The sequence below is a fragment of the Meles meles genome, chromosome 5 (assembly GCF_922984935.1).
Source record: "Meles meles chromosome 5, mMelMel3.1 paternal haplotype, whole genome shotgun sequence".
NCBI lineage: Eukaryota > Metazoa > Chordata > Mammalia > Carnivora > Mustelidae > Meles > Meles meles.
This window is the reverse complement of record NC_060070.1, coordinates 97,870,102-97,883,603: the sequence shown is the minus strand read 5'-3', so window position 1 is coordinate 97,883,603 and position 13,502 is coordinate 97,870,102.

Below are 13,502 nucleotides of genomic sequence, written 5' to 3'. Positions count from 1 at the left end.
AGTGGAAGCAGTAAGTGCTATGAACTAAAATGGGCAACAGAATAGAGAATAGTGAGGATAGACTGGGAAAATGTTAATAAGAATGTCAGGTACATCCTCTCTAAGGATGGGTTAGAATCACACTAGGAGTTAAGAGAATAATGGATAAGATGATTTAAAGGAGAAAACAGAGAATAGTGAATACAAAGTTATTGAGGTAGGAATAAAGTTGGCATATTTGAGGAAAGGCAAGAACCATAGAATGACTGGAGGAGAATGAGCAAGGTAAAGATCATTTTGAAAGCAGGCCAGAGAGTTAAGCAGAAACTTAGTCACATGCTGTGCTCTAGGGTACATAAAGAATTGGGATATTGTTATAAGTAGGATAACAAGCCATGAGAACGTATTAAAGAAGATAGTGATATGATGAGGTATAAATTGTAAAAGAACAAGAGTGCAAGGAAGCAACCAGTTAAGACACTATTGAGTAGAATAGAGGTTGACTTAAATTTCTCTAGATTATGGATGTACCTTAAATATAAAATACATATTGTGCAATCTCAGGATAATATTTCTTTACATCATGACAGAAAGCAGGAGAACTATTTCCCAACTCAGGGTAGCATTAACTTATGCCATAGCCAGACAAAGATATCACAAGAAAAGGAAACTACAGACTGCTATTTCTCATGAACATTGATCCAACATATGAAAAAGATTATACACCATGACAAAGTGAGGTTATTGCAGGAATGAAATGTTTCAATATTCAAAAATCAATTAATGTATATACCATATCAAAATAGATATAATGTGGTCATCAAAAAAGATACAAAAAATGCACTTGATAAAAACCAATACCTTTAGTGAAAATAATTTTCAAAAAACTAGGAATAGAAGGTAACTTCTTCATCTTAATGAGAAATATTTTAAAAAGTTCTCCAGCTAACTCTTTACTTAGTAATGAATGACTGAATGCTTTCTCTTTATGTTATAGGGGAAAAGAGTATTATAGTATTTTTCCAATCTGGAATCTCCTCTCAGGAAGAAAGCAAAACTCTCAGTTTGTGCCACTTTGTTCACATTTTAAGTATACTGCCAGTGCAGTGGGGGAAAAAAGGGGAGAAGAAAATAAAAACATTTAGTGTGGAAAAGGGCACTGGATAGGTATTCAGAGACCTAACTTCCAGTCTTGCTCCCCACTGGACTGCTTGCATCTAACCCTGGGGTAAGAGGGCAGGGTACGAGGAGCACAAGTTTGGCTTAGATATAACGCATATACAACTAGGTAACATTCCCACTAGCGTAAATAACCCAGAAAATGATCCAAAGATGGGCAGAACAAACTCCACAACTAAAGATGAAGCCACATCAAAGAAGGTAAGACTTGTGAAGACATGGTTTGTGAATGAAATGGGCCATGGCTGGCCACAGTGGAGAGGGAGTCAGTGACATGAAGAAAGGCAAAAAAAACATTTCATACTGGGGAAGTCATGAATACAGAGAACAAATCCCCATAGCATTTGCCTTTGAAATCAAGAGGGGCTGATTTCATGAACTCTTACAAGCTGCAGGACTGTTTTAAGTGTGGAATTTTTAGAAATCAGTGGTCTCTGTCTCTGGTAAAGCCCAGAGGTAGGATCCTGAGTCTTTGGCCTTAAAAAAGCACAACAAACAGCCCATGCTGTTTGACATGGTGTCTTTAGGTCTGAAATCAGTCTCTTGTAGGCAGCATATAGATGTTTTTTTTTGTTTGTTTGTTTTGTTTTTTGTCCACTTTTTCATCTTCTTGGGATCATGACCTAAGCTAAAGGCAGACTTGTAACTGACTGAGGCACCCAGGCACCCCAACAGAATGTACTTTCTTTTTGTTTTTCTTTTTAAAAATTCTTTATTTTTTTATTTTAAAGATTTTATTTATTTGACAGACAGAGATCACAAGTAGGCAGAGAGGTAGGCAGAGAGAGAGAGGGGAGGAAGCAGGCTCCCTGCTGAGCAGAGAGCCTATTGCGGGGCTGGATCCCAGGACCCTGAGATCATGACCTTAGCTGAAAGCAGAGGCTTTAACCCACTGAGCCACCCAGGCACCCCTTTAATTCTTTATTTAAATTCATTTAGCCAACACATAGTAAGTAAATCATTAGTTTCAGGCTTGGTGTTCAAAATATATCAGTGCAAATCAGTTCAAAAATGTATCAGTTGAGAATTTCATTACATCTTATGCCCTCCTTAATACCCATTACCCAATTACCCCATCTCCCTGCCTACCTCCGCTTCAGCGACTCTCAGTTTGCTATCTATAGGTAAGAGTCTCTCATGGTTTTTCTCCCTCTATGATGACTTCCCATTCAGTTTCCCTTTCTTTATAGTATGATCCTCTGGGCTGTTTCTTATATTCCACAAATGAGTGAAACCATATGATAATTGTTTTTCTCTATTTGACTTATTTCAATGAGCATAATACCCTCCAGTTCCATCCATCTGGCTGTAAATGGTAAATATTCATCCTTTCTGATGGCTGAGTAATATTCCATTGTGCACACACACACACACACTGGAATATACACCACATCTTTATCCATTCCTCTTTCGATGGACATCTCAGCTCTTTCCACAGTTTGGCTATTGTGGACTTTGCTGCTATGAATATTGGGGTGCAGGTGCCCCTTAGGATCACTATATCTGTATCTTTGGGATACTCCACATCTTTGCCAATATTTGCTATTTCCTATCTTGTTAATTTTAGCCATTCTGGCCTGTGTGAGATGGTATCTCATTGTAGATATGATTTGTATTTCCCTGATGCCAAGTGATGTGGGACATTTTTTCATATGTCTGTTGGCCGTTTGAATGTCTTCTTTGGAGAAATGCCTGTTCATGTGTTCTGCCCTTTCTTGACTGGATTTTTTGGTTTTGAGGTGTTGAGTTTGATAAGTTCTTTATAAAAGTTGATATTGACCCTTTATCTGATAAGGTATTTGCAAATATCTTCTCCCATTCCATAGATTACCTTTTAGTTTTGCTGTTTCCTTTGTTGTGCAAAAGCTTTTGATCTTGATGAAGTTCCAATAATTCACTTTTGCTGTTTGCCCTTGCCTTTAGAGATGTATGTAACAAGAAGTTACTGCAGCTGAAGCTCACAGAGGTTGCTGCCTGTGTTTGCTAGGATTTTTTTTTTTTTTTTTGAAATTCAATCCCTTTAGTTCAGTATATTGTTCTCTAGGATTTTTTTTAATTTAAAATTTTTTATTTATTTATTTTCAGCATAACAGTATTCATTGTTTTTGCACCACACCCAGTGCTCCATGCAATACGTACCCTACCTATTATCTACCACCTGGTTCCCCAACCTCCCACCCTCCACCCCTTCAAAACCGTTAGGTTCTTTTTCAGAGTCCATAGTCTATCATGGTTCATCTCCCCTTCCAATTTCCCTCAACTCCCTCTCCTCTCCATCTCCCCATGTCCTCCATGTTATTTGTTATGCTCCACAACTAAGTGAAGCCATATGATAATTAACTCTCTCTGCTTGACTTATTTTGCTCAGCATAATCTCTTCCAGTCCCATCCATGTTGCTACAAAAGTTGGGTATTCATCCTTTCTGATGGAGTCATAATACTCCATCATGTATATGGACCACATCTTCCTTATCCATTCGTCCATTGAAGGGCATCTTTTTTCTTTCCACAGTTTGGCGACCGTGGCCATTGCTGCCAAGAACATTGGGGTACAGATGGCCCTTCTTTTCACTACATCTGTATCTTTGGGGTAAATACCCAGCAGTGCAATTGCAGGGTCATAGGGAAGCTCTATTTTTAAATTCTTAAGGAATCTCCACACTGTTCTCCAAAGTGGCTGCACCAACTTGCATTCCCACCAATAGCGTAAGAGGGTTCCACTTTCTCCACATCCTCTCCAACACACGTTGTTTCCTGTCTTGCTAATTTTGGCCATTCTAACTGGTGTCAGGTGGTATCTCAATGTGGTTTTAATTTGAATTTCCCTGATGGCTAGTGATGATGTACATTTTTTCATGTGTCTGATAGCCATTTGTATGTCTTCATTAGAGAAGTGTCTGTTCATGTCTTCTGCCCATTTTTTGACATGATTATCTGTTTTGTGTGTGTTGAGTTTAAGAAGTTCTTTGTAGATCCTGGATATCAACCTTTTATCTGTACTGTCATTTGTGAATATCTTCTCCCATTCTGTGGCATTCTTTATAAGATACTGTACTTAGTGCCTTTCTTCCCCCATTATTCTAACTATTCCCAAGTGCTTTTGCACACAACCACTAGGTACTCAACACTCCCACTAGTGATTTTCCTTGTCATGTAACAAAAGGAGGAGATAACTCCTCCTTTTCTTCCAGCCATCTATGAAAATGATTGAGTTATGAAAGATACCATTTATTTCTCTTTGTGGTCTGATTGCTGTTGCTAGGACTTCTAATACTATGTTGAAGAAGAGTGGTGATATTGGGCATCCTTGTCGTGTTGCTGATCTCACCGGGAAGGCTGCAAGCTTTTTCCCATTGAGGATGATATTTGCTATGGGTCTTTCATAGATAGATTTTATGAAGTTCAGGAATGTTCCCTCTATCCCTATACTTTTAAGCGTTTTAATCAGGAATGGATGCTGGATTTTGTCAAATGCTTTTTCTGCATCAATTGAGAGGACCATGTGGTTCTTCTCTCTTCTCTTATTGATTTGTTCTATCACATTGATTGATTTGCGAATGTTGAACCATCCTTGTAACCCAGGGATGAATCCCATCTGGTCATGGTGGATAATCTTTTTAATGTGCTGCTGGATCCTGTTTGCTAGGATCTTGTTGAGAATCTTTGCATCCATATTCATCAGTGATATTGGTCTGAAATTCTCCTTTTTGGTAGGATCTTTGCCTGCTTTGGGTATCAGGGTAATGCTGGCTTCATAAAAAGAGTGTGGAAGTTTTCATTCTGCTTCAATTTTTTGAAACAGCTTCAGGATAATTGGTGTTATTTCTTCTTTGAAAGTTTGGTAGAATCCCCAAGGAATCTGTCAGGTCCTGGGCTCTTGTTTTTTGGGAGGTTTTTGATCACTGCTTCAATCTCGTTACTAGATATTGGTCTATTCAGGTTGTCAATTTCTTCCTGGTTCAATTTTGGGAGTTTATAGTTTTCCAGGAATGCATTCATTTCATCTAGGTTGCTTAGCTTATTGGCATATAACTGTTGGTAATATTTTCTGATGATTGTTTCTATTTCCTTGGTGTTAGTTGTGATCTCTCCCTTTTCATTCATAATTTTATTAATTTGGGCTTTCTCTCTTTTCGTTTGGATTAGTGTGGCCAATGGCTTATCGATCTTATTGATTCTTTCAAAAAACCAGCTTCTAGTTTCATGGATACATTCTACTGTATCTCTGGTTTCTACCTCATTGATCTCTGTTCTAATCTTGATTATTTCCCTTCTTGTGTGTGGAGTTGGTTTGATTTATGTTGATTCTCCAGTTCTTTAAGGTATAGAGACAGCTGGTGTATTCTGGATGTTTCAATTTTTTTGAGGGAGGCTTGGATGGCTATGTATTTCCCCCTTAGAACTGCCTTTGCTGTATCCCATAGGTTTTGGACTGAGGTGTCTTCATTCTCATTGGTTTCCATGAATTGTTTAAGTTCTTCTTTGATCTCCTGGTTGATCCAAGCATTCTTAAGCAAGGTGGACTTTAGCTTCCAGGTGTTTGAATTCCTTCCAAACTTTTCCTTGTGATTGTTCTCCAGTTTCAAAGCATCGTGATATGAGAATATGCATGGAATAATGTCAGTCCTTTGGTATCAGTTGAGTCCTGCTTTGTGACCCAGTATGTGGTCTATTCTGGACAAGGTTCCATGTGCACTTGAGAAGAATGAGTATTCTGTTGTTTTAGGGTGGAATGTTCTGTGTATGTCTATGAGGTCCATCTGGTCCAATGTTTCATTCAATGCTCTTATTTCTTTATTGATTTTCTGCTTCAATGATCTGTCTATTACTGAGAGAGGTGTATTAAGATCTCCTACTATTAATGTATTCATATCAATATGACTCCTTATCTTGATTAATAGTTTTCTTATGTAATTGGCTGCTCCCATATTGGGGGCTTAGATATTTACAATTGTTAGATCATCTTGGTGGATAGTCCCTTTAAGAATTATGTAGTGTCCTTCTGTATTTCTGACTACAGTCTTTAGTTTAAAATCTAATTTTTCTGATATGAGAATTGCTACCCCGGCCTTCTTTTGAGGTCCATTGGCATGAAAGATGCTTCTCCATCCCTTCACTTTCAGTCTGGGTGTATCTTTAGGTTCAAAATGGGTCTCTTGTAGACAACATATGGATGGACCCTGTCATTTTATCCAATCTGCAACCTGTGTTGTTTTATTGGCGCATTTAGGCCATTCACATTGAGAGTGATTATTAATAGATACGTTTTTATTGACATCGTGTTACCTTTGATGTCTTTCTGTCTGTAGATTATCTCTATATTTCTGTTCAATAACATTCTTAGGATTTTTTCTCTTTTACAGGACCCCCCCTTAATATTTCCTGCAGTGTTGGCTTGGTGGTTGCATAGTCTTTTAAGCCTTGCCGGTCTTAGAAACTCTTTATCTCTCCATCCAATTTGAATGTCAGTCTTGCTGGATAAAGTATTCTTGGCTGCATGTTCTTCTCATTTAGTACTCTGAATATTTTTTTCCAGCCCTTCCTGGCTTGCCAGGTCTCTGTGGACAGGTCTGATGTTATTCTAATGGGTTTTCCTCTGTATATAAGGAGCCTCTTTGTCCTAGCTGCTTTTAAGAGGGTCTGTCTAGAATTGTAATTCTTCATTTTAACTATCAGGTGTCGCGAGGACTTTCGAGAATCTAAAATCTTGGGGGGAAAACCGCCTTGCCTCCAGTACATGAACGTTGTTTCCATTCGTGAGATTGGGAAAATTTTCATAGACAACTTGTTCCACTATATCTTCTAGACTTCTTTCTTTTTCCTCCCCTTCAGGGATTCCAATAATTCTGACATTGGAATGCTTCATGGCATCCTTTATTTCCCTGATTCTGTTTTTGCAGCTTCTGAGCTGTTTGTTCCAGGCTTCTTCCTGATCTTTTCTCTCTATCTGTTTGTCCTCCAGATCACTAATTCTATCTTCTCTCTCAGTTACCCTAGCTTTTAGATAATTTAGATTAGATTGGAACTCATTGAGAGCATTTTGAGCATCATCCCTGGTGGCTTTCAGTTCTGCCCTAACATTGTGAACATCTTCCCTGGTGGCTTTCAGTTCTGCCCTAATAAATTCCATTTGGTCATCCATGGCTTTCTCCAACCTAGCTATTGCCTGGATAATTGTTAGCCTGAATTCCTCTTCTGACATATTGTCTATGTCGATAGCCATTAGCTCTGTTGCAGAAGGTCCATCCTCTGTATTTTTCTTCTGTTGGACATTCCTCCTCCTAGTCATTTTGGTAAGAGATGACTGAACGGATGCAGCTGGATATATTGACTGTGGTGCAGTCAAGGTGCACCCTGGAACGCTTCAGTGCAATCAGGATTCCCCACCCAAATGAGATAAAAAAGAAAAGAAGAAGAAATAGAGAAAAAAAAAAAAGAAAAGAGAGAGAGAGAGAGACAGAGAGAGACAGAGAGAGGGAAAAAGAAAAAAAGAGAAGATAAAAGAGAAGGTTCAGCCCAAATGGGCCCCAAGGTAAGATTTATGAGGTATACAAACAAACAAACAAACAAAAAAAAAAAAAACAAAAAAAAACCCCAGACAAACAAAAAGACTGATAAAAGTATATGACAGGAGGAAAAAAAATATATATAAAAACAAAAAAAAAGAAGAACCTCATCAAAAAGAACCCCAAGTATAAGATTTATATACTATCAGGACAAACACAAATACACAGAAACACTGGCAGAAGGAAAAGATGGGAGAGTGGTTATAAATTCTCAGTATGGGCGAGGAAGGTTATTTTGATTCTTCCTGGATGTATCTTAATGTCTTTGTTAAGGGACTCAACTTTCCTAAGATAAAGGGGGATTAAAAATTGGTTTGCCTATAGAGGTAGCATTGATTGGGGAAAGGGGATTACCTTGAAGTTTAACTCTAGATGTATATTAGAAAATAAAAATTAAAAAAGAATAAATTAGACTAAACTAAATTAAAATTTAAAAAAATAGAAAAGCAAAAGAAAAACACAGGTGTATGTATCAAAAAGTTCATGTTAAGAGGTTATTAAGGAATTTGATGTACAGGACATCTCACTGTGATGGTAAATAGGTTAAAAAATTATCTATATGTATAAAAAAAATGAACCAGAATAGTGGTAAAGAGTTAAAAATAAAAGTTGTATTTATGAAGTAGTGATGGTTGTTCTCTTGTCATCTTTTTTTTTTTTTTTTCTTCCTTCCTGGTTGGTTTTCTGGGGGAGAGCCCTGCCATGTGGGTTTTCAGTCAATGATGTTCCCTGAGTTAGGTCCTCCCTCCCGCCTCAAGGGGATGGGATCTGTGGAAACCATTTTTTTTTTTTTCAGGCTTTTGTTCTCTGGAGGGTTTTATGTTTATTTATCTGTTTTCTCTGGCCTTGACAGCTTTTGATGGTTTTTGGAGGTTTAGAGGAGAGCAAACTGCACCCAGACCTCCCTCTCAGAGAGAAGCCTCAGAATGCTCGGCAGAGCTGCTGGCAGAGTAGGTTCTGAGTCACGGTCCCCGGGGATGCAGGATCTCCTCCTTGTACCAAAAACCACGTCAGCGACGTTGTCTTGGCAGCTCCAGACTGCCAGAGAGGTTCCAAGCAGAGATCTCACACTGAGATTTTCCCGCTGGCCCAGGTTGGGAATGCCTGGTTTTTCCAGGTGCCAGAGCTTCCGGCTAGCGCCTGTGAGCACCTCTCCCAGGGGAGGGTGTGGGATGAGCATGTTTCAGGAATGCGGTCTGGCAAGGCTCCCAGCCCCTCACAGCAGCTGGACTGCATGCATTCTCGGGCGCGCTGGCCACTCCAGCGGGCTGGCAGCTCAGGGACCAAGACCTGGTTTCTCCGCTGCATTTTCTCTGGCTCAGCGCCAGGGGAGGCTGTCCTGGGTCCAGGGACTTAAGCCCTGTCCTTAACCACCCCGATTCCCACAATTTCCCCCCGCGACCCTTTGCTCTTTTTTTTTTTTTTTTTTTTTTGAGTGCTTTCAACCAGACTCCAAACTAATGCTGGTCCCCAGACGCAGGGCACTCTCGTATTGGGGTATTATTTTCCAATCAGTCACCTCTGGTGGCTCCCTCCGCCTTTTGTTTATCTTCCAATATCAGTCCAATGTTCCCACTCCGCTTTACTTGCCCACTGGCGTCTTCTGCTCCTGTAGAGATCCAGATGTGTATAATTCTGATCTCAGGCTGATTTCATGGGTGATCAGAGTTGTTTGGTAGGTAATCAGCTCATTTTAGGGTACAGGGTGAAACGGTGCCTCCTCCTACTTCCCGCTATCTTGACTACCCCCTGTTCTCTAGGATTTTGATGGATTCCTGTCTCACATTTAGGTCTTTCACCCATTTTAGGTCTATTTTTGTGTATGGTGAAAGGAGTTAGTCCAGTTTCATCCTTCCAAATGTAGCTGTCCAGTTATCCCAGCACCATTTCTTGAAGATACTGTCTTTTTTTCCATTGGATATTCTTTACTGCTTTGTCAAAGATCAGTTAACCATAGAGTAGAGGGTCCATTTCTGGGTTGTTTATTCAGTTTCATTGATCTAGGTGTCTGTTTCAGTGCCAGTATCATACTGTCTTGATGATTATAGCTTTGTAATAGACCTTGAAGTCTGCCACCGTGATGCCACCAGCTTTGGTTTTCTTTTTCAACATTTTTTGTTATTGTTGTTAATCAGGGCCTAGGGGGACACCTGGGTGTCTCAGTGGGTTAAGCCTCTGCCTTCAGCTCAGGTCATGATCTCAGGTTCCTGGGATTGAGTGCCACATTGGGCTCTCTGCTCGGCAGGGAGCCTGCTTCCTCCTCCTCTCTCTCTCTCTCTCTCTGCCTGCCTCTCTGCCTATGTGTGATCTCTCTCTGTCAAATAAATAACATTTAAAAAAAAAAAGAAAAAAAAATCAGGGACTTTTCTGGTTCCATACAAATTTTAAGATTATTTGTTCCAGCTCTGTGAACAATGTTGATAGTGTTTTCATAGGGATTGCATTGAATGTGTAGATTGCTCTGGGCAGTATAAACATTTTAATGATATTTGTTTTTCCAATCCATGAGCACGGATTTTCTTTCATAAGTGTTATGTAGTTTTTAGGTTACAGAAACTTTACGTCTTCAGTTAGGTTTATTCCCATGTGTCTTATGGTTTTTGATGCAATTTTAAGTGAGATTGATTCCTTAATTTCTCTTTCTTCTCTCTCATTGTTATTGTATAAACATGCATCTTATTTCTGTGCATTGATTTTATATCCTGCCACTTTGCTGAATTCTTGTATAAGTTCTGACAATTTTAGGGTGGAGTCTTTTGGAGATTCTACATAAAGTGTTACATCATCTGCAAAAAGTGAGAGTTTAACTTCTCCTTTGCCAATTTGGATGACTTTTATTTCTCTTTGTTGTCTGATTGCTGAGGGTAGGACTTCTAGTATTATGTTGATGGCATGTGGTGGCAGTGGACATGGCATCCCCGTCAGTTTTTGTTGTCAGTTTTTGCCCATTGAGCATGATATTCACTGTGAGCTTTTTGTAGATGGCTTTTATGACATTGAGGTATGTGCTCTCTATCCCTACACTGTGGGGAGTTTTATTCAGGGAAGTATGCTGTATTTTATCAAATGTTTTTCAACATGCATTGTATCAAAATGGTTTTTGTCCTTTCTTTTATTAATGTGATGTGTTGTTTATTAATGTTGATTGATCTGTGAATGTTGAACCATCCTGGCAGCCAGGAATAAATCTCATTTGATCTTGATGAATAATACTTTTAATGTACTGGTGGATCCTATTGGCTACTCTTTTGGTGAGTATTTTGGCATTTATGTTCATCAGGGTTATTGGTCTGTAATTCTTCTTTTTGATGGGACCCATCTGGTTTTGGGATCACAGTGATGCTGGCTTCATAGAACGAGTTTGTTAACTTTCCCTTCCATTTCTCTTTTTTTGAAATAGCTTCAGAAGAATAGGTATTAGTTCTTCTTTAAATGTTTGGTAGAATTCCCCTGGAAAGACATTTGGCCCTGGATTATTGTTTTTAGGGCAGTTTATGATTACTGTTTCACTTTCCTTGCTTGTCATGAGTCTGTTCAGATTTTTTGTTTCTTCCTCTTCCAGTTTTGGTAGATTACACGTTTCCAGGCATGCATCCATTTCTTGCTGACATACAGTTGTTCATAACATGTTCTTAAAATTATTTATATTTTGTTTATAACTCTCCTTTTTCATTCATGATTTTATTGATTTGGGTCCTTTCTCTTTTCTTTTTCACAAGTCTGGACAGGGATTTATTGATCTTATTAATTCTTTCAAAGAACCAGCTCCTAGTTTCATTGATCTGTTCTACTGTACTTCTGATTTCTATTTCATTGATTTCTGTTCTAATCTTCATTATTTCTCTTCACCTGCTTGGCTTGGGCTTTACTTGCTCTTCTTTCTCCAGCTCCTTTAGGTGTAAGGTTAGGTTGTATATTTGAGATTTTTCTAATTTTTTGAGAGAGGTTTGTATTGCAATGTACTTCCCTCTTAGGACCACCTTTGCTGTATCCTAAAGGTTTTCAACAGTTGTGTTTTCATTTTCATTACTTTCCATGAATTTTTAAATTCTTTATTTTCCTGATTAACCCATTCATTCTTTAGTGGGATGCTTTTTAACTCCAAGTGTTTGAGTTCTTTCCAAATTTCCTCTTGTGACTGAGTTCAAGTTTCAAAGTATTGCAGTCTGGAAATATGCAGGGAATAATCCCAATCTTTTGGTATTGGTTGAGACCTGATTTGAAACCCAGTATATGATCTATTCTGGGGAAAGTTTGAAGTGCACCCAAGAAGAATATGTATTCTGTTGCTTTCTGATGGAATGCTCTATATATATCTGTGAAGTCCTTCTGGTCCAGTGTGTTATTCAAAGACCTTGTTTTCTTATTGATCTTCTGCTTAGCTGATCTGTCCATTGGTGTGATTGGGGTTTTGAAGTCCCCTACTATTATTGTATTTTTATCAATATGTTTCTTTAATTTGGTTATTAATTGGTTGAAATAATTGGCTGCTCCCAAAATAGGAGCATAAATACTTATAATTGTTAGATCCTCTAGTTGGGTAGACCCTTTAAGTACGATACAGTGTCCCTCTTCATTCCTTACTATAGTTTTTGGTTTAAAGTCTCCCATCCAAGTACTAACCAGACCCGACTCTGCTTAGCTTCCGAGATCAGATGAGATTGGGCGCATTCAGGGTGGTATGGCTGTAGACTGGTTTAAAGTCTAATTTGTCTGATATAAGGATTTCTTTTTTTTAAGATTTTATTTATTTATTGTACAGACAGAGATCACAAGTAGGCAGAGAGGCAGGTGCAGGAGGCCGGTGGTTAAGCAGGCTCCCCGCTGAGCAGAAAAGCTGACGTGGGGCTCAATCCCAGGACCTTGAGATCATGACCCAAATGGAAGGCAGAGGCTTAACCCACTGAGCCACTTAGGCATCTCTGATATAAGGATTTCTACCCCAGCTTTCTTTTGATGTCCATTAGCATAATAAATATTTCCCCACCACCATTTTCAGTCTGCAGATATCTTTAAGTCTAAAATGAGTCTCCTGAGAGTGCATATGGATAGTCTTCCTTTTTTAACCAATCTGATATCCTGTGTCTTTTGGTTGGAACATTTAGTCAATTTACATTTAGAGTAACTGTAGGAAGATATGAATTTAGTGCCGTTGTATTACCTGTAATGTCCCTTTTTCTATAGATTATCTGTTTCTTTCTGCTCTATGTTACTCTTGGGCTTTCCCTTTGCTTGCAGGACTCCCTTTATATTTTTTCCAAGTTCGGCATGGTGGTTGTATATTCTTTCAGGTATTCTGGTAGCTCTTTATCTCTCCTTCCATTCTGAATGACAACCTTGCAGGATAAAGTATTCTTGGCTGCATATTTTTCTTATTTAATACCCTGAATATATCATGCCAGCCCTTTTTGGCCTGCCAGGTCTCTGTGGATAGGTCCGATGTTAGTCTGATGTTCCTGCCCCTGAAGGTTAGGAATATCTTGTCTCAAGGTACTTTCAGGATTTTCTCTTTCTCTTTGAAATTTTCAAAATTCACTAATATATGTCAGTAAATTGATCAATTTTTATTGATTTGGAGACAAATTCTCTCTATCTCTTGGATGTGAATACCTGTTTCCTTCCCCAGATTAGGGATATTCTCAGCTATGATTTTCTCCAATCTACCTTATGGCTCTCTAAACTTTCTTTTCCTTGGGTACCCCAATAATTCTGGTATTGTTTTGTTTTATAGCATCACTGATTTCTCAAAACATCCCCTAATGAACAATTAGTATTTTT